Here is a 25,652-nt window from a genome sequence, read left to right as displayed (position 1 = left end):
TACCAACTGATCCACGGACCAGTACCAGTCTGCGGCCTGGTAGGGAACCACTGGGGAAGGGTTTGGATGGGTGGATCGATCGGTTGGTCAATGAGTCAGTCGAAAGCAGCCTCTGCTGGATTTATGCAAGAAAAGCAGGCGCAAATGGCACTTGCAAGAGAAATTTGTGTCTGTCAGAAAAACACTGCACGTCATGTGACTTAACCAAAGAACATCATTGGCTAAACTAAGGTCTCTTTAAAAATAAAATAAAATAAATAGAACATTAGTCTTAAAGAAAAACGGGAAATAAATATAAATAGCATGTTGCCATATGGCAACCCCATGCCGTAGAAGGTTAAGCCTGAAATTAGAATACAATGTCTTGAGAATAACTTAAAATACTGTAAGCGGTAGATTATATGTTGCCCAGAGACTTGCATAATTAAGCTAACCTGCTTAGTTAAAAGTGCAGTATGTAAGTTTGACACCCAATGGTTGAACTAGGTATTGCACTCCTGGTTCAAAACACGCAAGTGCAGGTTGCCAGATTGATGTGAGTGTGCCTGACTTTACTAAAAGCTGATTTAAGTCGTGTTCTAAATAAAAGCAATGGCACACGATTGAATGAATATATTCATATTAAAATGAGATTTTGTTCTAAACAACACTTGAAATGTATATTTTAGAAACGGCTTCTATTTCTCACAGCTGAACAACAGAATAAACGTGATGAGATGATCACCTCAGGTACACCTCATGTGCTTTATTCAGTGTTAAATGCTAACAATAAATACAATTTTACCTGACATTTATTACCATACTACTGAAAGCAGCAGCAGATAGTTCACCTTACCTTGATCACCGGATCTTGAAAATATTATAAACCATTTGAAATTCAACTTTTGAACTAAATAATGCAAACCAACACACATCAGTGATTCCGCATCTAAATTTAATAATTTTAAAAAGGTTTTATATACGGATGGATGGATGAATGGATAGATGGATGGATGGATAGATGGATGAATGGATGGATGGATGGATGGATGGACGCATCGATAGATGGATGGATGGAAAATTAGTTAATAATTAGCAATAATTACTCAGAAAATAACCCAGTTATTACATAGCACTTCCCAAAAACTACCCAAGACTAAGAAATTAACCTACAAAAATTACCCAAACATAAAATTACCTCGGAGTTTTTAAAGTGTATGTATTAATCAGATTATAAACCTTATTCGTGAGTGCATATTCTGTGCTGTGCACATTTCTGTCATGTTTCAACTGGTGCAAACAGCCAAATTGCTAATCACTGCAAATCTCATCACATAGTGTGTTGTTAGGACGCAGGGTTACAATGTAACCTGCCCACCTAATGTTTACATTAGTAATATTATATTATTTGCTAATTAATAACCACCTCATGTGGAACTCTGAATCTGCATCTCATTTCAGAGGCTGCTACTGTCCACAGGATGTCACATTTTGGTCACAGACGCTTATTTTGAAAGCCTTCCTCAATGAATAAATGAAATATGCAATTTTCCAACAAGGCAACCCGGAGAGTTAAAATATAGTTGGCTAAAGGGACAGTTGGCGGGTTAAACGGACAAAACAAAGACAAGTAACACACATTTTCAGAATATCTGACTTTAGCGACGTTTTCCAGATAAATAAGAATGTTCATTTAGCATGTTTCTTATATATCTGCAAACAAATTACAGTATTTTTAGACTTTAGAAGAGTCAAAAACTTACATGCAGTACCTTTAACCTAATAGTTAAGTCTTTAAATTACACTTTTAGCTGAATACTAGTATCTTGCAATATATATAGTAAAATGTTATGTACTGTAATCATGGCAATGACAAAAGAAATTAGATTTTTTTGGGGGAACTTAATTATTAAAACTATTTTTAAAGTGTGTTTAAAATTTCCATCCCTTAAACAGCACCTGGGAAATAAAAACAATAACACGAAAACCTATCAAATTTCACAAGAGGGCTTATAATATTACCTTCAAATATTATTAGTTTTATTTCTAAAATCTTAATTTAAACAAGAACACTTTCATTCTTTTCTTTTTAATAGTTAATCCTATTATCGGTGCAGCTTTTGGTCTGTCTAGTGTTTTCCAGCACGGCAGAAGCAGATCCTTGGGGATTGTGGGTAATGTAGTAAACAACAGTCAGCAGCTTCAGCTTGGCTCACTAAAACCCTTTAGAAACCTCTGTGGATCTGCCAGCTCTGAACAACAGGAAGCCAATCTGGGTAAACAGAGAGCGAACAATGAGCTCCAAAACACCTGCCAAAGACACACAGTGGCACACAGACACCTGTAAAGCTCCCACTCAACTCTGCTGTCTTTTATCCACAACAGCAGAACACTACCTGAACCATTCCCAGAGTCACTGCAGTATAACACAGAGACATCATGGTTATGGAGTGTGCTTTATGTTTTTAAATAAAAGTCTCTGTTAATGTGCTCTCATGTGTGTTACTGTCAAACTAGGCTCATTCTGAAAACGTAATCCTGTGTACGTTTCTGGAGACTGTGAATTATGTAGGTATGTATGGCTGCATTTCATTTTTTAAGTGACCACTACAGGGCGGTATGATGCCGTTTCTTTTTGCACTTACCGGCTGACCGCATACCTCCATGTGGAGGGCTTTCCCGCTGCAACCAGTTTGTCCAGTTAGCTCGTCGTGTATGTCGGCAAACTTGAGATGCAGAGAGGGGGTTCGGGTTCAACGACCGGGTTCAAGACTGGGTAAGAGCTGTTCCAGAAATCAGGTAAGACAAAAAAAGAGTCCAAAAAATAAAGTGAACAAGTTCTTAACAGGGTGAGAATGTGGTAAAATCCCAAAATGTGGTAAAAATCAGACGAGGGCTTTCTGCACGGCTTTTGTAAATCGTCTGTTGGGTTTAGGGAAGTAAGCAGGTGGGCGGGTCAATCGGTAAAATTAATTGGGTGGGTCAGTCGATTGGCCGGTCGCCCAGTCAATCATTCAGTCAGTCAGACAGACGGTCTGTCAACAGCGGCCTCTGGTAAGTTTACGCGAGAACAGCGCGGGCGTGAACGGCACTCGCGAAAGACATTTGAGATACAAAAAAGCACACACAGCGGCCTCTTGTGGATTCACGAAAACAAAAACTGCAAAAATACGTACCTTCCGAGACGTAATTCGCGGTCTCCATAAACGTCTCCAGGACTAAGTTTTCATTATGAGCCTGGGTTGGTTACTGTTGAAGTCAGAAGGCTTAGACCTCCTGAATTATTAGCTCCCCAATTTCTGTACATCAGTATTCACAGCCGTTGCAGTGAAGCTCTAAATTGAGCTCAGGTACATTCTGCTTCACTGATCATTCCTGAGATGTTTCAGGAGTTTAATTGGAGTTCATCTGTGGTAAACTCAGTTATTGGACAAGTTCTGAAAAGGCTACACCTGTCTATATAAGGCCTCAGAGATGACAGTGCATGTCAAAGCACAAACCAAGCGTGAAGACAAAGGAATTGTCTGTAGACCTCAGAGACAGGATTGTCTCCAGGCACAAGGCTGGGGAAGGTTACAGAAACATTTCTGCTGCTCTGAAAGTTCCAATGAGCACAGCAGCCTCCATCATCCATAAGTGGAAGATGTTTGGAACCACCAGGACTCTTCCCAGAGCTGGCCGACCATCTAAGCTGAGTGATCGGTGAAGAAAGGCCTTAGTCAGGGAAGTAATCTATAACCGATGGTCACTTTGTCTGAGCGTTCTTATGTGAAGAGAGGAGAACCTTACAGAAGGACAAACATCTGTGCAGCAATCCACCAATCAGGCCTGTATGGTAGAGTGGCCAAACAGAAGCCATTGCTCGCCTGGAATTCGCCTAAAGATGTTTGAAGGACTCTTAGACCATCAGAAACAAAATTCTCTGGTCTGATGTGACTAAAATGGAGTCTCCAGAAATGGAGAAAACCAGGCACTGCTCATCACCAGGCTAAGACCATCCCTAGTGAAGCATGGTGGTGGCAGCATCATGCTGTAGGGATGTTTTTCAGCAGCAGGAACTGGAAGACAACAGGATAAAGGGAAAGATGAACGCAGCAATGTACAGAGACATCCTGATTCAAAACCTGCTTTAGAGTGCTCTTGACCTCAGACTGGGGCAACGGTTCATCCTCCAGCAGGACAATGACCCACAGCACACCATCAAAATATGAATGGAGTGGCTTCACAACAACTCTGTGAATGTCTTTCAGTGGCCCAGCCAGAGCCCAGACCTACATCCTATTAAATCTCTCTGAAGAGATCTGAAAATGGCTGTACATCGTCGCTTCCCATCCAAGCTGATAGATCTTAAGAATCACTGCAAAGAGAAATGGCCAGAAATCCTCAAAGACACGTGTGCCAAGCTTGTGGCATTTTATTAAAAACACTTAAGGCTGTAATTGCTGCTAAAGGTGCATTAACAATGTTTTGAGAATACTGATGTACATGTGATTTTTTCAGGCTTTTTATTTTTATTAAATTTGCAACAATTTCAAAAAATCTTTCTCCACATTGTCATTATGGGGTATTGTCAAACTAGTGTAGAATGTCGAGGAAATAAATTAATTTAATCCATTATAGAATAAAGACTATACTATAAAAATGTTGAAAAAGTGAAGCACTATGAATACTTTCCAGATGCACTGTATAATAATGATTTGTTCTGTAGACAATCAAAAAAAATATTGCATAAGAGGGCTAATAATATTGACATTACAATAGTTTAAAAATAAATGAAAACTGTTTTTATTCTTAAATAAATATATTAAGAATTATAAAATACATATAAATACTTAATAAATCTTTATTTTTAAATAAAACAAATAAGACTTTCTCCAGAAGAAAAACTATTATCAGAAATAATATGAAAAATGCCTTGCTCTGTTAAACATCATTTGGGAAATATTTAAAAAAAAAGAAAACAAATAAATTCACAGGAGAGTTAATAATTGGGACTTCAACTGTAGCTTGTGTTACACCAAGTCAACCATAGATAGACATATGTAATGTGTCAGACAGAATAATGTGATTTTCTCTTTAACAAGTGTGAATCATTTCCTTTCTCACCATCACTGACACTTGGGCTCTATGGAAACAAATGAAAGTTATTTCATGGTGATTTCAAAGAGGCTGCTGTTAAAGGGACAGTTCACCCGAAAATGAAAATGAGTTTCTTTTTTTTCTTGTTGAAAAAAAAAGGATGTTTATATAATTAAGTATAATTAACGTCAAAATTATTAGCTTTCCTGTGATTTTTTTTCTTTTTCAAATATTTTCCACATGATGCTTAACGGAGCAAGGAATTTTTTCACAGTATGTCTTATAATATTTTTTTCTTAATTGTATTAATTGTATTTAAAACCATTTTAAGGTTAAAATCATTAACCCCCTTAAGCAATATATATATATATATATATATATATATATATATATATATATATATATATATATATATATATATATATATATATATATACATATATATATACATACATATATATATATATATATACATACATATATATATATATATACACACACACACACACACACACACACACACACACATATACATGTGTATATATATTTATATACATACATATATATATATATATATATATATATATATATATATATATATATATATATATATACATACATACATACATATATACATATATATATTTATATACATACATATATATATATATATATATATATATATACATACATATATACATACATATATATATATATATATATATATATATATATATATATATATATATATATATATATATATATATATATATATATATATAAATTTTTTTATTGTCTACAAACTATCGTTATACAATTACTTTCCTAATTAAACTAACTTGCCTAATTAACCTAGTTGAGCCTTTAAATGTCACTTTAAGCTGAATACCAGTATCTTGAAAAATGTATTCATTCATTCATTTTCATCTGCTTTTTTTAGGCCGGGTAGTGGGGTCAGCAGTCTTAGGACAGAACCCAAGACTTCCCTCTCCTGAGACACTTCCTCCAGCTCCTCTGTAGGGATCCCGAGGCGTTCCCAGGCCAGCCAAGAGACATAGTCCCTCCAGTGGCTCCTGGGTTTTCCCCAAGGCCTGCTCAAGGTAAACCGTGCCTGAAACACCTCCCTATAGGTAGGCATCTAGGAGGCATCCGAAAAAGATGCCTAAGCCACCACAGCTGACTTCTCTCAATGTGGAGGAGCAGCGGCTCTACTCTGAGCTTGTCCCAGATGACAGAGTTCCTCACCCTATCTATAAGGGTGCGCCCTGCCAACTCATTTTGATCGCTTGTATCTAAGATCTTGTCCTTTTGGTCATGCCCAAAGCTCATGCACATAGGTGAGAGTGGGAACGTAGATTGACCAGTAAATCAAAAACTTTGCATTTTAGGTCAGGTACATCGACCGCATTACTGCTGCCGCTGCACCAATCCCTCTCAATGACGCCTGTCAATCTTATGTTCCATCCTTTCCTCATTTGTGAACAAATCCCTAAGATACTTAAACTCCTCCACTTGGGGCAAGGACTTTCCTCCAACCTGGAGATGAAAAACCACCTTTTTCTGGTGAAGCACCATGGCCTCGCACTTGGAGGTGCGTATTCTCATCCCAGCCAAATCACACTCGACAGCAAACCGTCCAAATGCATGCTGAAGGTCCATGTTCGAGGAAGCCAACAGAACAACATTGTATGCAAACAAGAGACATGAAATCCTGACTCCATACTCCCAGAGCACCCTCCACAGAATACCACCAGGAACATGGTCCAATGCCTTCTCCAAGTCCACAAAAATCTTTTAAATATCTAGTCAAATATTATGTACTGTCATCATGGCAAAGATAAAATAAATCAGTGATTAGAAATGAGTTATTGAAACTGTTGTGTTTAGAAATGTGTCGAAAAATCTTCTTTCAGTTAATCAAAAATTGGGGAAATAAAATATAAAGGTGGGCTTATAATTCTAACTTCATTTGTATCAGGTATGTGCACAGATAGGGCTCAACCTGTGCAGTGCACATACCCTTTTTTCTCTTGGATAAAAAGTGCCCTTCAAAAATGAACTAAAGTGCACCTTGGTCTTCAGTTTGCGACCGTCAACCAGTTTGAAGTTGTAAGTACGTTCGATTTTTTCGCTCACTATCCCTTTAACTGTCCCTGTTATTGTGCTCTCACAAATATGCTATCATGTATTAAACAATCAGTAAAAACAACACCTCACATCCAGGTCAGCAACAGATAGAGAAACACAGTTGGTGATCTGGGGTTTTCTTCTTAGGGAGTGTGTTTCATTCTCGTTTCATGTGCCGAAGTGCAACACTGACACTTGGACTCTATGAAAGCAAACAGAAGTTAATCTATTGTGATTTCAAAGAGGTTGTCATTGGAGATGCTCATATTTTTAAACATCTCATTATTACATCAGATTCTTGGAACTTCTAACAGAGTTTCGCAACTATATTGAGGGGCTTAATTACGCCAGTTGCAATTTATCTTTCCCTTGTTATTTAAAAATAATAAGTACACTGTAAAAAAAGTTCGTAATTTTGCGGTTTATTTCCGGAAGCTGGGGTGGCTGGAAAAAAAAATAAATAAATAAAAAAATAAAAAGAGTAAAATTACGGCCATTAAATTACAGAAATTTCCTTAAATTTAAATTTCTGGTGAATTTAACGATCGTTATTTTAAATTTTTTTACAGATATATAGACAAACAGACAGATAGCAAAATGTTAATTTATTAAAATAAACATCACTGCCCACTTTTTTAGGTACACCTGCCCAACTGCTTTTAATGCAAATTTCTAATCAGCCAATCACATGGCAGCAACTCAATGCATTTTGGCATGTAGACACGATCAAGACAATCTGCTGCAGTTCAAGCCAAGCATCAGAATGGGTAAGAAAGATGATTTAAGTGACTTTGAATGTGGCATAGTTGTTTGTTTGTGTCAAACAAGCTGCTCTAATGATTTCAGAAATGCTGATCTACTGGGATTTTCATGCACAACCAACTCTGGGGTTTAAGGAGAATGGTCTAAAAAAGAGAAAATATCAAGTGACCGGCAGTTCTTTGGGCGCAAATGCCTTGTTGATGCCAGAGGCCAGAGGAAAAAGGCCAGACTGGTTAAAAGGCAACAGTAATTCAAGAGTTCACGCTTAGCTGATGATCGATAAAGCATAATTGTAAACATGCTGTCCTGGGAGAAAGCTCTAAGCTCATAATTTCCTTGAACCCGGGGCTCTCTCCAGTTAGAAGGGCGAGAGAGGAGTTTGAGGTAGGTCTCGAGAACTCCCCTGCGTGCCGACGTGTGTGAAGTGTGAACTAGGGTTTATCTTAGATGATAATTTGGATTAGTCGATTGGCTATGGTGTATGTCTTTAGACGGTGGGAGGAAACCGGGGAAACCGGGTGAAACACATGCGAACACTGGGAGAACATGCAAACTTACAGAACACACAGAAATGCCAACCAGCCTGGTAGGAGCCTGGACCAGCGGTGTTCTTGTGAGGCAACAGTGCTAGCCACTTATAGATATACTGCACCTCAAATAACCACTTGATACAACCAAAGTATGCAGAAGAGCATCCAAACTTGAGGCAGATGGGCTACAGCAGCAGAAGATTACACGGGGTGACACTCCTGTCAGCTAAAAACAGGAAACTGAGGCTACAATTTGCACAGGTTCACCAAAATTGGACAATAGAAAATTGGAAAAACGTTGCCTGATCTGATGAGTCTCGATTTCTGCTGCAACATTTAGATGGCAGGGTCAGAATTTGGCTTTAACAACATGAAAGCATGGATCCATCCTGCCTTGTATCAACGCCACGACCTACCTGAGTATTGTTGCTGACCATGTTCATCCCTTTATGACCACAGTATACCATCTTCTGATGGCTACTTCCAGCAGGATAACGCACCATATCGTAAAGCACAAATCATCTCAGACTGGTTTCTTGACCATGACAATGAGTTCACTGAACTCAAATGGCCTCCACAGTTACCGGACCTTAATTGAATAGAGCACCTCTGTGAAGTGGTGAAATGGGAAATTCATCATCTTGGATGCGCAGCCGTCAAATCTGCAGCAACTGTGTGATGCTATCATGTCAATATGGACCAAAATCTCAGAGGAATATTTCCAGTTCCGTGTTGAATCTCTGCAAATGAAGAATTAAGGCAGTATATAAGTGTTCTCATCGCAGACAATGTGCTCTTTAGGTTGTGTTTATCTGGTGCATTACACCACTATTCCTTTAGCTGTATTGTTTCAGATCTGCCTCTGTGTGCTGGGATGAATTACCAATGATATACACTAAACACATGAGAAGCTGATTAGACAACAGGTGATCAATGGGAAACCTTCAGCCAAAATAAGCTCTCAAAAGCATAAAAGAGACAATCAACAATTAAAAGACAATTAACTTTGGGAAATGAACATGGGCTGCTTTTTGTCTTGCATGAGGAGTTTGACTGTAGCTTTGCTTTTCACATTAAACTTTCACTCCACTAACAGGCGAGTCAACAGTGTCCAGTGATTCAGCAGTGATTTGACAGGCACAGAGCAGACTGACAGAATAAAATACAGAACAATAATACGGGAGGGTCAACATTTCAACAGGAACAGAACAGCTTGGCATAAAGAGAAAGAGACATCAGCCCCGAAAGAGATATTAAGAAAACCAGAGAAGAAATAAGCAATAAACAGTAGCTATGTTTCCATCCACCTATTTTTATGTGCATTTTGGATATGCGCATAAAAAAACGGTTGATGGAAAAGCCATGATGCGCATAAATTTTGAAAATGTGCATAAACCTATGCGCACAACTGAGTAGGATAAACTTTTTATTCGATAAGAAAAGATGCACAAACTACGATGGAAACACTTGTGATTTTGTGATAAGAGATCATATGATGGGGGCGAGGCAGTGGCGCAGTAGGTAGTGCTGTCGCCTCACAGTAAGAAGGTCGCAGGGTCGCTGGTTCGAACCTCGGCTGAGTTGACGTTTCTTTGTGGAGTTTGCATGTTCTCCCTGCCTTCATGTGGGTTTCCTCCGGGTGCTCCGGTTTCCCCCACAGTCCAAAGACATGCGGAACAGGTGAGCTGGGTAGGCTAAATTGTCCGCAGTGTATGAGTGTGAATGTGTGTGTGGATGTTTCCCAGAGATGGGTTGCGGCTGGAAGGGCATCCGCTGCTTAAAAAACTTGCTGGATAAGTTGGCGGTTCATTCCGCTGTGGCGACCCCGGATTAATAAAGGGACTAAGCCGACAAGAAAATTAATGAGATCATGTGATGATGAAAATGTGTGTGAATGGACAAACCAGCAGGCTGAGCACACTGTAAAACATCTGAAATGTTAAAATGCCTTTACCGTTACAGTATTGATGTTATTATATTATTAATGACCTCCACACGTCTGTGCTCCGCATCTGACACCTTTAAACGCCATCGCGCGTTCATTGCATGTCAGGATTGCCTTCTGAGGCGCAAGTCATTTATTAAATGAAGAAAAGATTGACGCAGCTTCTCCTACTGCAGCAAATTCAGTTTTTACTGTTGATATTTGGCGCCAGTCAATCAGGAAGTGATAATTTGCTCGCTTTGGCTTGTTGAACGGAAACGCTGCTTTATTGGCACATCTTTCATGCGATAATACAGTTTTGCGCATAAAGTTAATTTACATTTTTGGATGGAAAAATAGCTATTGAATTGTCCAATGCCAGTTTGTTTTGATGTAGTGGCTAATTAGTATGAATTTGTACAATCTCATTTGCACAATTTAGTATGATTTGCTCATCCAATGTTTCCTTTTAAAAATCATACATTCACGTTTAACTGACATTGAATTAGCCATTTGTTGCATCTTTTTATACAACAGTTCTGTCTGGTTCTCGAATCTGATTGGCTGATAGCCATTATTTAAGTAATATCAGCACCCGTACAGCCTTTTTACCCTCTTTACCCTTTGTGTATTACTCCGCCCACATACAGCCAGCAAAAAGCAGACACTACAGATCTAAAGTTTAAAAGATGCTTGCTCTGCTGTTTAACTGTCAGCTTATGATTTGAATCCAACGCGGAAAAAAGTAGTTCCTCATAATAAAGGGTTTTTAAGACTCTCCATGTTTGATTTTGTTTTTATATGCGCAATTATGCCGTCAAACTGTTATATAAATGCAATATCACACTCGTAGCAGTGCGATATGGCTGTATATCCAACACACCCCTCCCACCAGTGCTGATATACAGCCATATCGCACGGCTTCTCGTGTGATATTGCTTATTTAGATGCTAATATTAACTAAGGGTATTTGACATAACATATAATAGTTTAGTGTGTGTGACAAGTGGATGGAGAGAGAAAAGACTGTAAACCAAATATCACTGCAACTTTTTATTGCCCACACTTCCAGTGAAACCAGTGAAAATATATTGTACACTAAAAGAAAATATTTACAATAAGTAAAGATTAATTTACCTGTTGAGAGGAGGTAAATAGAGGTGCTTAAATCAAATGAATAAATATAACAAAACCCACTAACCGTACTAAGCGAACTAAACTCAATATGAAAAAAAGGCATGAAAAGAAACATCTTCATCGTACCAAACGTTTTAACTACGCTAACTAAAAATTAAAACATACACAAAGCAGCGAGTTCTCCTGAACCTAATGAACTAATACAAAAATGAATCTCGGTGTTGTATATGTATATCGTGCAACTCACTTCACTCAAACATATCAGTTAACTGGACGAGTTCACATGCAAACACATTGCAATTTCAGATCTCAAAACTTTAGACAAGAGCATTAAACACAAGCTAAACACATTCTCTCCGACTAGCCCTCACAAGAGAGACTGTCCGCACAGAGACCCACAGAAAGAGAAAGAGCGAGAAGGAGCAGGAGATGGAAAGAGATAGAGAGAGAGAGAGTTTGCCATTGCAGTTTGTACTAGGCTTTTAAATGGTATGCTGACCAGCAATTGGTGGGGCAAACCCAGCAACAGCGGCCAACGTCATCAACATGAAATACGGATCCTCCAAAGACGCTCGTACCACAAATATTGTATTTAAGTTTTTAAAAAATATATATATTTGCATTTATTATGTTAATACATGTAAAAAAAAATACCTTTCTAATACAACTTTTTATTATTATGTTAAAGTTTCATATACATACAAAATGGACTGGATCAAGGCCAAATTTTGTTCATTTTCTACAAAAGACTAAGGACTAATGCACAAGTTTGGAGAACATTGTTAATAAAAAAAGCAATAAAGACTTATTCTTAAGGAATATAAGATTTTCAATTACTGAATGTTTTTTATATACACTCTGGCATGTATTTTTGTGTACAGTACTGTATATTTCTGCATTTGTTATAAAAAAGACGTTCATACCTGTAACACACGCATGAAACGACACACCCACATACAAACAAACGCAAACACATATACCCAAAATACGTTCTGCAAGCAAACGTAACTCCATTAAACTGACAAAACGTGAAATATTTCCTCAGATCATTCAAGTTCAGACTGTCAAAAGAAAGAAATATTTTATATTGTATTATGTAAAGCAATATAAGAGAAATAAACACAACAGGCATGTGTACAACCTGACTAAAGCATAATAAAGAAGCTAAAAGGTTATACAATATAGGGCTGCACAATATATCATTTCAGCATCAATATCGCAATGTGATCATTCGCAATAGACACATCGCGACTATGCAATGTTGAGTATGAATTATAATTTTTTGAGCCCTGTGACTGTGTGAGAGGTTATAAAAGCAGTCAGGCCTGAGAAATTGCACAGTTTGTAACTCCGACACATTAAGAACAATTGATTTTATTGAATTGTTTATAAAATGAAGACTATGCAGTATTGTTTTACATTTAATTACTGAAGTACAACAAAATCTTCCCAATCAATCTAAAATTATAAATTCCTCCTACTCAACAAATCTAGTGAAATTGTATTCAAATCACAATTTACCAGGGGTGGCCAACCCTGTTCCTGGAGAGCCACCTTCCTGCAGATTTCAGGTGCTACTCATATCAAACACACCTGAACCAATTAATTAGGACCTGAAAACCACATCATAATTTCAGGCAGGTGTGTTTAATATGGATAGCAACTGAAATCTGCAGGAAGGTGGCTCTCCAGGAACAGGGTTGGCCACCCCTGCAATATACAGTTGAAGTCAGAATTATTAGCCCTCGTTTTGATTTTTGTTTTATTTTTTAAATATTTCCCAAATTATGTTGAGATGATATTTAGATAATAGTTTGTCTGATAATATTTTTTTTCTTCTGGAGAAAGTCTTATTTGTTTTATTTCGGCTAAGTAAAAAAAAAAAAAAATAAATAAATAAAATTACATTTTAAGGTCAAAATTATTAGCACCTTTAAGCTATATATTTTTCAATAGTCTACAGAACAAACCATCGTTATACAATAACTTTCCCAATTACTCAAACCTGCCTAGTTGTATAGAAGTGTCTTGAAAAATATCAAGTCAAACAATATTTACGATCATCTTTATTACATTAATTTAACAAACAAGTAAATACAGATGTTAAATCCAGTTTTTTCCATTTACGACTTGTGGCAAAAGTAAAGTCGTTTCTCTCTTTTAATAACCTTAAGAAGGTTATCCATGCTTTTATTTTGGGAAGACTTGACTATTGCAATTCCCTGTATGTGGGTATAAGTCAAAATGCCCTAAATTGATTGCAATTAGTACAAAATGGGGTTGCGAGACTTCTGACAGGGACTCGCAAGTTCGAGCACATATCCCCAGTTCTTTCCTCTCTGGGCTGGCTGCCTGTTAGGTCACGGAATGATTTTAAACTATTAATCTTTGCTTTTAAACCCTTAAACAATCTGGCACCTCCTTACTTATCAGACCTGCTACATGTATACAATCCTGGTAGGTCACTGCGGTCTTCTGATGAATTTATTCTATCTATACCAAGGTCCCGGTGTTAGCGAAGTGGGGATCGGGCGTTTGCTGTTGTCGCCCCAAAACTTTGGAACGGGCTTCCGCCCCACATCAGACATGCTCCAACTCTACCTGTTTTTAAAAAGCGTTTGAAACGCCATCTTTGTTCTTTAGTATTTGAGCCTTTTTAATGTTGAGGGGTTTCCCTTATATTTTAATTGTTATGTATGTGATGTAGATTTTATTTTTAGTATTGATTGTGTTCAGCACTTTGGGCAACGTTGTGTTGTAAAAATTTGTTATATAAATATATAAATTAAACTAAACTATTAATAAAACTATTATGATTAGAAATGAGTTGACAAAATCTTCTCTGTGTTAAACAGACATTTTTGGGTGGTGGGTGGGGGGGGGGGTAAAAAGGAGGGCTAATAATTCTGACTTTAATTGTATATTGCGGAATAAAAAAAAAAAAATCGCAATGTTATATTTTTTCTATATCATGCAGCCCTAATACATTGCATTTCTGACATTCTGTACATACCAGCTGAATGCAGAAAGGGACTGTGACTTTTCATTCAGCATACTGTTTTTGTGTCAAGCAGCCTTGCTTTTTTGTATTTTTGTTGTTTTTGTAGCCTAATAAATACAAAGCTAAGATCAGACTATTGTGCTTTTACATCATATTTCAAAATAATACAATCTAAATTAAATCAGTAACTGTTAATGTATGCAGCTTGTTTATTTGTGAATAAATTGCAGAGGGTGCCTGTATAATTTAAAATCGCTGCAAATAGTCAAGTGTGTGATCAAGCAAATAGACATCTTGTTCATTTTCATTCCTTCTTCGCCCTTTATAAATACATTAATGAGAAAATAAATAAATGCATTAATTTTCCTTTAGCTTAGGCTCTTTATAAGAGGCCGCCACAGCGAAATGAACCGCCAACTATTCCAGCATATGTGTTACGCAGTGGATGTCCTCCCAGCCACAACCCAGTACTGAGAAACACCCAAACACTTTGGCATTCACACATGCACTCAAACACTAGGACCGATTTAGCTTATCCAATTCACCATGCTACTGTGCTCACTAGTCACAATACCCGTTCAAGGTCAAGACAGATTTCCCATTCTTCGTGAGAGTAAAGAGAGAGATTTCCATTGAGAAGCATCATATTCAACAAACGTTCCTGCGTGTGGTTAATTGTTAACACCACGGCAAATGTCCTTCTGCTCATTAACACTGCATAAAGCTGCCTTAAAATATGGCAGACAGCCAATATGCTCTTTAGGTTGTTTATCTGGAGCATTTCACCATTCTTCTAGCTGTATTGTCACTGATCTCCCTCTGTCTGGATGAGAAATGTGTAGAGGGATGAATTACCAATGATACCAATGAACCTTCTGCCAAAATGAGCTCTCAATTGCCTAAAATACTGAAACAAAAAATTTTGGGAAATTAACAGGGGCTGGTGGCAAACATGTCATAAAAATGAACAAAAATACACCACAAAATCAAAATAAGGGGTCCGAAGATTCTCCTCTGCCATTAAAAAAAATGTTATTGCGTTTAAAGAAACAATTTGCAAACTAATATTAATGAAAAGTGTCTTCAGTACTACACTATAAATAATTAAATAAATAAAAAAAACAAACAGACTGGAAATCAATTTCAGAGGCTAAATATTGGATCTTAATGGAAATGTACAAATCTTACCCTGGTTTTGATATTTCCATCATTAAATAGTTTATGCATGCGCGTTTCCATGCATGAGCTATTTCTTTACTACTTAAGCTGCAGGTTGCCAGGTTTCACATGATTATTAAATAGCTATGCAAAAGGTGACAGTTTTTGGCTCACTCATTGTGTGAATTCCCTCACTCCTTCAACTGCATTAGTGGTCTAATATTAAAGTGCCATATAGACTAGTGTGTGTGTGTTAATTTATTAATAATTTTTTTTTTTTTTATTTTATAAACAGAATTTTGGTCATTTTTATTGCTTTGCGACCACATTATACAACCTAAAATACACCCTAGATAATCATTCACACCCTGCTCATGTGCATATTTTGACTCCATTCAGTTTTCCATCCTATTCCAGTTTGCATTTTAGTCTGTTGATGTTTAGTGTTAGTGCCAGGTTTATAACAAATATTTTATTACAAATCTTCTTATTACAACCAGAATGCTCTACAGTAGTAAACATTTGAAATGAATCAAATGTTTTGATGAAAGGTTTTGATCCACTTAAAATGTTGACTACAGTAGTTTAAAGGGCACCTGAGAATACTGAATAAGGGCCTAGGGTTAAGCTCTGAATAAGTAAGGTTAAGTTTAGTTGGGTTTTTAACATCACTTATTAAACATGTCATACTTTGAAACTGCTGCAAAATGGGCCAGTACATGGTCACAGAGAGAGCTTAACATTCTGCAGTTATGAACACACATGCAATTACAAGACCGTTGGTGTAACTACGGGGAGTGACACCAACAACAGAAGGTAGGATCCAAATGCAGGTTTAATAGTAGTCAGGCAAGCAATGGTCAATACAGGTGTAAACAGGTATATACAGGCAGTCCAGAATCGTAGTCAAACACAGGAGGTCAGAAGGCAGGCGGCTAAACAGGAGAACTGGAAAAACAAGGCTAAGATCAAAACACGGGAAAACAAGACCAGGATAACGCGTTGTAATGTCACCTTACAGATAAACAAGACTCGGCAACATGTATGTGGAACAAAGGGGTATAAATAGTCCAAATAATCATTGTGTGAGTGGCTTCAGCTGTGAGAGTGCAATCAGTGTGGATCTGGAACCGGTTGTGTGTGTGGCATGACTGGGTGTTGTAGTCAATAACATGGCAGATATGTAGTTCAATGAGTGTGCATGTTTGTGTGTGAATGTTTACCAGCGACATCTGGTGGTTGTTCGCTGGTGAACATGACAGTTGGCGAATTAATCCTGATCATGATCAGATTGGCAGCATTCAGGTTGCAAATCATCCCAATGCAAACACTCAAAAAAAAAAAAAAAACATGCTGCATTTTCTCACAAGACACATGCCAATAGCCCGGAACACAACGGAAATGTTTTAAAAGGACTCAAAAACGTGACAGACCTGGCTATTTAGCTTACAGTTATTCAGGCTAATACTATACTTTCGAGATAATGCTTGACTATGTTAACAGGTTTGGCATGCTGTCCCAGGAGAGAACCCTGAGCTCGGAGATAGATTAGCCCAAAGCTCCCGTCTGGTCCATGAGCATTAAGAGGGATACAAGATCAGGTAGTTTTCGTGAGCTTCCCTGATTCGTGTAGCCTATACCTTGATTAATAAGATGGCTCTATGGGAATAGACAGCAAACCATGCCAGTGTGTAAGTATTAAGTGTTGTGACTGTTACTATCATTTAATTCACTTGTATCACTAGTCTTTAGACTGTTGGGGAAACCAGAGTACTCAGGGAAAACCCACGCGAACACAGAGAGAACATGTAAACTCCGTACAGATTGAACCAGTCACCTTCTTGCTAGCCACTTAGCTGCTGTGTCGCCCGATCCAAGAATTGAGGAGGAGGAAGAAGGGATGGGTGGGGATGGTGGGATTTTCCAAAACAAAACTAGGGAATGAAGTTAAGCTGGGGCCACACTTGACTTTTCTCCCCATAGACTTCCATTCAGACGCACCCGAAAGAGTCATTGGAAACAAAGGGTCATGCAGTTCGATGTGGTGCAAAGTTTAAGCTTGGTAAACTCTGACCTGCGAAATCGCAGTTCTTGACTTCGTGAGACCAATTGATGATCAAAACTTGACTTCTCTGGATAAAAATTTAAAACATGGAGCAATCGCTCGCTTTTTAAAATGTCTAATAATCTTGTTTAATCCCGCCCCTTTTCGCAGCGCCGCACGACAGAATTTCGCTCACACAAACTCTAGTGTGGCCGCAGCTTAAGGCTGGATATGTTGAATTTGGAATAATCCACTTGGCTAGCTAACTATTAGCAATAGGGACCAGCTGCGGTTAATCATATCACACGCTCCTCGAAATTAGTTTGTGAAACTTTACATAGACAAGAGAATCATGTAATTAGGATGTTACCTAATTACCATCACCATTCAAAGATCACCAACAGCTTCACTGAGCAAATGTCACAGCACAATAAGCAAATCCCAGCCATGTCTGTCACGTTTTTGGGCCCCCTTAAAACATTTTCAATGTGTTCCACATTATTTGCATGCCTTGTGAGAAAATGGAGGTTATTTCTTAATATGTTTGCGTTGTGAGCATTTTCAACACAAGACATGCTGTCTTTACCCTAATTTGCATGTGTTTTCTTTCATTGCAGCATGTTGGCCAAGGGCACATATTTTTCATGAGCATGGGTTGCCAAATTCTTGCTTTTTTATTTCAGAAGTTCCTGCTGAACTTAGGTTTTAATGAAATACATATTTTACCTATTAGCAGATGCTGGAAAGACTGTTAAGAGCCAAGGTTCTCCTCGCAGCTTGTCTAACAGCTGGATGTCCCTAAAGCCAGCTGAGCCACTTGACACAAGAAACCACTCAGAACAAAAAAGAGGAGGAAGAACAGGACGAGGACAGATATGTTGAATAAAAGAGCCAGCACTGCTCCATCTATAATTGAGGTGAATAACACCTGCGATAACAACACAGCTTTCTATTGGCATCTACATCTAAATAAATCAGTGAGACAAAGATCAGCGGCTGTATCTTTGTTTATTTTACCTCGCGCACGCCATCGGATCGTGAGTGGGCGACGTAGCAAAAAACAATCACAGTTAACTACAGTTTCTCAGTTGTGTGGCTGCGATAAACCTCTGTCAAATGAAGAGTGAGAATAATTTCATGGAAATTCTTTCAAGCCTCAGAGAAAAAAAAAACTAAACAAAACAAGAAGTGCTGCAGGAAATAAAGCTGGAGGCTACTGGGGTCAGGTTGGCACAGTTAGCAGTTTCACAATAGTTTAAATGCCTATAAATCAATGGTTTTAGCTTGGTAATGAGCTATGAGGATATTAGCATATTCGCTGAGGATGGAAATCGTGTTCTTGCTCCAAAACATATGTGGACGACTGAACAGCTGGTACGGCACTAGCAAAAAAAGAAAAACAAAAAGGTAATATCTCTCAAGAGTACTTGGATTCACTAATCGTAAGTCACAATGACTCATCCCTTGGTATCATGGGCTCCTGAAGGGAAATGTTATGTTTTAGAAATGTCAAAATAATTAAAATGATAAGTGTGCATATTCAGATTCATTTGTGACAGTTATTTTCTTTGGGAATTTTTCAATCCACTCCCATTTTCCCGCCTGTCGTATTTCAATAAGAAATGACAGCTATCTCTTTGCTCGCTCTCCCTCGTGTTGTTCCAGTCTCTATGACTTCCTTTCTCCTGTGAAATAAAATGTCAATGAAAGTCAGCGGTGTTGTTTGGGACCCCACTGACTTTCCTTGTGTGGACAAAGACAGCTAAATCATTCATCAAGATATCTTTTTGTTTTGTTTTCAAGAAGAAAGAAATAAAGTCATATAGGTTTGGAACAACATAACGGTGAGTAAGGGCACACTTATACTGTACTTCTCTTGGTTCAGTGGCCCAGAGCATTAAAGACAATTTTATACACTGTTGAAAATATATCCATACATTAGCAGTTTTCCATTATTTCCCTCCATTTATTTATCCATTTCCCTCATGTATTGATGCTTTTGAATTGCATTATGAGATCTTGATTTTTCTTCCAACAACTTTTAACTAAGAAAAGTTAAAAAAGTGACTTGTATTGACATTTCTAATAGTTTAAAGTGATATATTGTCTGGGTTGGACTTATTTCTCTTTGTATTATTTCAATCTACTAAAATGTCAATAAAAGTCTCTTTGTTAAACTGTAGAGTTGAATTTTCAACATCAAAAATCGAAAGAGCAAAGATCAGCATCCCATAATGCAATTCACAACAGTAACTAAAAGGAAAACAATTGCGAACCACAATATACAGAAACTGTTAACCAGGGTGTCACAGTAGTTAGCACAGCCACCTCACAGCAAAAAGGTCGCTGGTTCGAGTCCTTGCTGGGTCACTTGGCATTTCTGTGTGGAGTTTGCATGTTCTCCCGTGTTGGTGTGGGTTCCCATTAGGTGCTACAGTTTCCCCCACAGTCTAAAGACATGCGTTTGAATTTGAACTGAATAACCTAGAATTATAAATGAACTACGGAACTAAATTGGCCATATGAGTGTGTAGGGCTTCGCAGTGGCGCAGTAGGTAGTGCTGTCGCCTCACAGCAATAAGGTCGCTGGTTTGAGCCTTGGCTGATTTAGTTGGCATTTCTGTGTGGTGTTTGCTTTTGTTCTTTCCAAATTCGCGAGGGTATCCTTTGGGTGCACCGGTTTCCCCCATAAGTCTAAAGACATGCACTAGAGGTGAATTGGGTAAGCTAAAATTGTCCGTAGTGTTTGTGTGTGAATGAGAGTGTATGGGTGTTCCCCAGTGATGGGTTGCAGTTGGAAGGGTATTCGCGGCGTAAAACATATGCTGGATAAGTTGGCGGTTCATTCCACTGTGGCAACCCCAGATTACTAAAGGGACTAAGCCAAAAAGAAAATGAATGAATGTATGTCTGGGGGGCTAAATATACTCACTGTGTGAATGCATATCTAACGATATCAGAACTCGAACTATGCACGCAAGTTTTTTTGTTTGTTGCTGAATATTTTATGTAATTATTTATGCAATTTCAAATCTTAATAGTAAAAGAGTGAATTACATCTTTAACCCTTATGTGCTGTTGGTGATGTTTGCATCCACTCTGGGGTAATTTTAAGGCTTAATTTGGCCACAACTTTCTCTGTATTTCAGCAAATGGAATGATTTTTGGTGACATCTTATTTTGACACTTATTTTGGGAAAATGCTTTAAAAATTGCTCCATTGACTTCAATTATAATGACAGTTTTGATTGCAAAGCCATGACAACACATAATCATGCATTCTTGATTGTTGGTGGTTTTCCCTGTTGGGAAGAGGTTCGCTAATTTTTACTGTTGATTATTAGTTGGAGTGCAAAAAAAAAACTTGTAAATGGTTATATGGAGTGTAATGTGGGTCTCTGTGTGTGTGGGTGAGCATGATTGTGTGAGTGTAAGAAACCTTTGCACACTTACCTTGAGAGCTCAGTTCTTAAAACATAGTAAACATAGTAAATGTATTTATTTATGTAAAAATAAAGTAAGGGGTAAAAGTAAAAAGTTTAAAATAAATAAATAGTTGAGTAAAGTACTGATACCAGAAAAATCTGGGTAACACTTTATAATAACTACACACTATCAATCATTTATTAAGCATTAGCATATAGTGAATTCATTATTTGTTAAGAATTAACTGTACATTTATAAACATTAGTAAGCAGTTTATAACGGCAGTTACAAATGCTTTATGCTTAACTTATAAGCATATTTATAATGTGCCTAATAATTGTGCTTTCATCATTTCTGAGTGATTAATTTTTCATTACTAAATTAAGTATTCCATTATTTATTCATTCAATATCTTGTCGGCTTAGTCCCTTTATTAATACGGGGTCGCCACAGCGGAATGAACCGTCAACTTATCCAGCAAGTTTTTACAAAGCGGACAAGTGCGTCATTGCACCCACGGAGGAATACCAAACAAGGGCAAAGAGGCAGAGAGTGAGCTGAGCTACAGACACCTGCTGGCATTTTGCTTGGACCTGGCTTAGACAGACGTTACTTTGGGAAAACGCTTAATACTTTATTATCGGCAAATCGTTTGTATTCTGACCACATGTGCTTGGCCGCGTGATTAGGGGGCCCCGCGTCATCGCGATTTTCAATAAACTGTTGGGAACAACTGTGGTCGGAACCAAAGTTCACACGTCTGTGTTCTCTGAACACCTCTCAAGCGGTGGACTACTTCATTCTGATTGCTTGCCGCCAATGTTGCCAACTTTAGTGACTTTTCAGACCCCCCTAGCGACAAATCTAGCGACTTTTTTGTGTGTTATTGGAGATTTTTTTAGACTGTCATTTTTCCATACAGTACCGTCCCTACTCTTCTCAACGAGCTGCGTGTGATGCCGCCGGCCCCTCCCCCGCCTCACAGCACTGACAGGCGGCCCAGTCAGTCCTCGTACAGCAGCTTCTCCCACCTGCAGCCCGAGAGCAGATCACCCCTCTGCGTACCGATGACAAATGATTTAGCACAGGTAGTGTGAAGGTATTTCCCTTGTACAGTCAAACCGATCTACTTCTACTTTATTTTAACAATTTATTTGGTCCGTTTATTCTTTTCTTGTTCACATTCACATATATTTTAGTGACAGTTTCTAAACTTGTCTGAGTTTATTTCATATGAGAGATTACTGCACATTCACTAACGTTACACATCTATAATGATATACTGTATTCAAACAGCAATACATTTAGTTAAATAAACATGCTTATATAAAGTGTAGTGCAATTATAAATACTCCTTTATTAACCATAGGCTGTTAAACAGAAACGGTAGAACGTGATGACGTCAGTGATATGCAAATTGACGTATGACGTATCCCCCCCCTTCATCAGGGGGCCCCGTCAGCGATCCCTGCAGGGGGGCCTCCGCATTTTGCACTACGCCACTGACTATATCAATATGGGCGAGTTCAGCCAGAGTCAACTGAGGTGAAGCGTCGACGACCAGTGAGACCTAGCTGTCACTCAAGTGGCCACTCCCTTAATTATGCAAACAAAATATAGCCTAAAATAAAGGAAATGGATGAGTTATAAAAAAAATTCACCCCCCTCACAGTTGTCATGAAGTGTAATATTAGCTATATGAACCAAAATCGTTCTTTATACCCCCTTTTTTCTGCTGTAAAGTTGGCCATTCTAACAGTGGTCTCAACTGAATATTACTCTATTATGGAGCCAGGACTAGCGGAATTTCGATGAATTGCAGTTTCAGTTACTTCCGTATTGGCTTCCCGAGTGACTTATAAATAGTAACAAATAGCTCTTTCTGAAAGTCACAATCAAAATGCTTCTCGCATGCATGTGTTCAATCTTGCCACAATATCATTTGTCTCTTCTCATATCCACTAACAATATCCCCAAAGTTCCACCCAGTTAATAAACTGTAAATGATATAAGACATCCATACAGCGAAATCTCAGTTTTCCATAATTTTATCATAGCGGCCGAAAGCGGTCATATATTAAGTTGACAAGAGGCAGCAGGCAGCGCTGTCATCATTAAAGTAAGTTGGAGTCATCTTGGAATAATTCAGTTGGCAGAAATGACTGCAGGCGTAGAGATGGAAAAAGTGTGCTTCTCTGGTCTCATCACACACGATGCTGCGCTCACTTATTAAAAGTGCAATGGAACGAGGGTGTGGGGGGGGGGATTTGTGGATTAATGTACAATTTAGAGCCCTACCTCTAGCACTTTGAATTATTCAGCTCTTTCAGCCGAAGGGGAAGTCTGTGCATACAGAGTAATGAAGCCGCAGCGCTATGGAGAACATTTCAAGTTTTCATAAGAACTAAGAAATTAGGCCATTGTGATACGGGAACACATGTAGAGTCCACATTCAAAAGCCGCTAAACGCCTTTTCCGCCAAAAATTAGCTAATGACATTACGTGAATGCTTTAGGCACGTACTACACAATCAACAAATAGATTTGCTTCTAATCATCCAAATACCAGAATCAGCGCATTTAGAAATAACAGTTTGTATGCAAAAGGCGCTAAATGCCACTTGCCTTTGACAGCAAAAGCCGTAATATCCCGAGAACCAATCAGAAGACGCGAATCAAATCATATGTTTTCAATGTAGCAGCGCGCCGATACGCCAGCTTGATCTCATGAGAAAACGTAAGTATTTTACGTTTTGCCAGTTTAGTGGCTAATTCGTACGAATTCGTATGAGTTCAGTCGTACGAAATTGTACGATTTTACAAAGGAGGCGTGGCACCTAACCCCACCCCTAAACCCAACCGTGATTTGGGGATGAGCAAATCGTACTAAATTGTACAAATTAGATCATACGAATTCATACGAATTAGCCACTAAATCGAAATTTTACGAGTTGCCATGAGATTGTGTTAGATACGCCGGCTTTTATGAGGCAACTGTTTTATTCCACTTTCGATTTTAAATAATAGAGTTTGATAAACTGGATGAGCGTGTCCGACTGTCAGTGAATGGCAAGTGAAGACGCTCTTACCTCAAAACTCTGTGCATTACAAGAAAAAGAAATCACAATGTACAGACAGAAGTGTAACATGTATTCATAACGTTTTTTTTTTTGTTGTTGTTTTTTTTTGCGCAGTGACGCTACTTTGATTGAGTCCAATTTATTATACATTAAACAGCAACTGTGTTTCACAAAAGATGAAGTTAAGATGCCGTTATTTGTCCCACATGGATGCTATGAGGATAAACAAGTGACCAAGACCTTAAGTATGATGAAAATGAATGAATGAATGACAGCTTCTTAAATTGTCTAAGACAGTGGTTCTCAAACTGTGGTACGTGTACCACTAGTGGTACGCGGGCTTCCTTCTAGTGGTACGCGGAGGAATGAAATATGTCATGTACATGCTACATATATTTAAAAATTTATAAAAAATTATGTATATAATATGCCACATATGACACATAGCCTATATTTCTGAGTTAATCTGCCACATTTTTTTAACTGTGCCAAGTTGTAGCTGCTTTACTGGGCCTACTATGCTACTGTATTTCAATACTGCTCATTTTGGTGGTACTTGGAGAGGCAATTTTTTTTCTGAGGTGGTACTTGATGAAAAAAGTTTGAGAACCACTGGTCTAAGAGGCATCCCCTTTTTGCCCAGACGGCCTACCTTATTTGCTAATTTAAGCTATTTTTTAAAAGATAAACATGATATATAAAACTATACATTATTTATGTTACTTCATGTTACCTATACGTCTGATTAGCTTTTTATATCAATGGACAATGCACAGATATTGATGTTTCATAATGATTTTACACTACATTATCTGAATCTACCAAGCTTAGTTTACAATGTTTGCAATGTTTACATTGTCCTGCTTACATTAAATGTAAATCACAAATATCAGAAATGACAACAGATAGTTAAGATTACATTAATGTCAGTTTTAAAGTTATTGAATAATGCATTTGATCAATTTTATTCATTCATTTTCTTTCTGCTTTTTCCCTGGTTTATCACAGCGGAATGTACCACCACTTACTTGACAGATTCATATATTTTAGGTAATTTGCGTAATGTGTTTTATGTTTGATAGAATAATTTATAATTGCATCTTTAATGATTTTCAACTAATAACAGTGTCTTGTCTCAATAGGTGGATTTATAGTTTTTTGCAAAAAAAAAAGCAGAAGTAAATTTAGCTGGTTTTGAATCAAAAGAAAATTTACCTCTTTAAAAACCAAAGAATTGTCTAAAGTGACATAAAAAAAATAAAATAAAATAAAATAAATATATATATATATATATATATATATATATATATATATATATATATATATATATATATATATATATATATTGTATATAGCAGCTAATTACCTTATCGTGAAATGAAACTTCTCGTTCAAATCAGAGGAGC

The 25,652-nt window shown here is 37.7% G+C and overlaps 1 long non-coding RNA gene across 1 annotated transcript in view; it reads right to left on the bottom strand.

Annotated features, from left to right (window-relative positions):
- LOC141377601 (uncharacterized) overlaps positions 1 to 25,652 on the bottom strand; it is a 180,880-nt gene that overhangs the window by 109,722 nt on the left and 45,506 nt on the right. Inside the window, exon 3 of the long non-coding RNA XR_012389991.1 lies at positions 8,894 to 9,217. This is a non-coding gene — a long non-coding RNA (uncharacterized lncRNA). The remainder of the gene's footprint in view (positions 1 to 8,893; positions 9,218 to 25,652) is intronic.

Source organism: Danio rerio, chromosome 14, assembly GCF_049306965.1.
Source record: "Danio rerio strain Tuebingen ecotype United States chromosome 14, GRCz12tu, whole genome shotgun sequence".
Lineage (NCBI taxonomy): Eukaryota > Metazoa > Chordata > Actinopteri > Cypriniformes > Danionidae > Danio > Danio rerio.
This window is presented reverse-complemented; position numbering and strand designations above follow the sequence as displayed.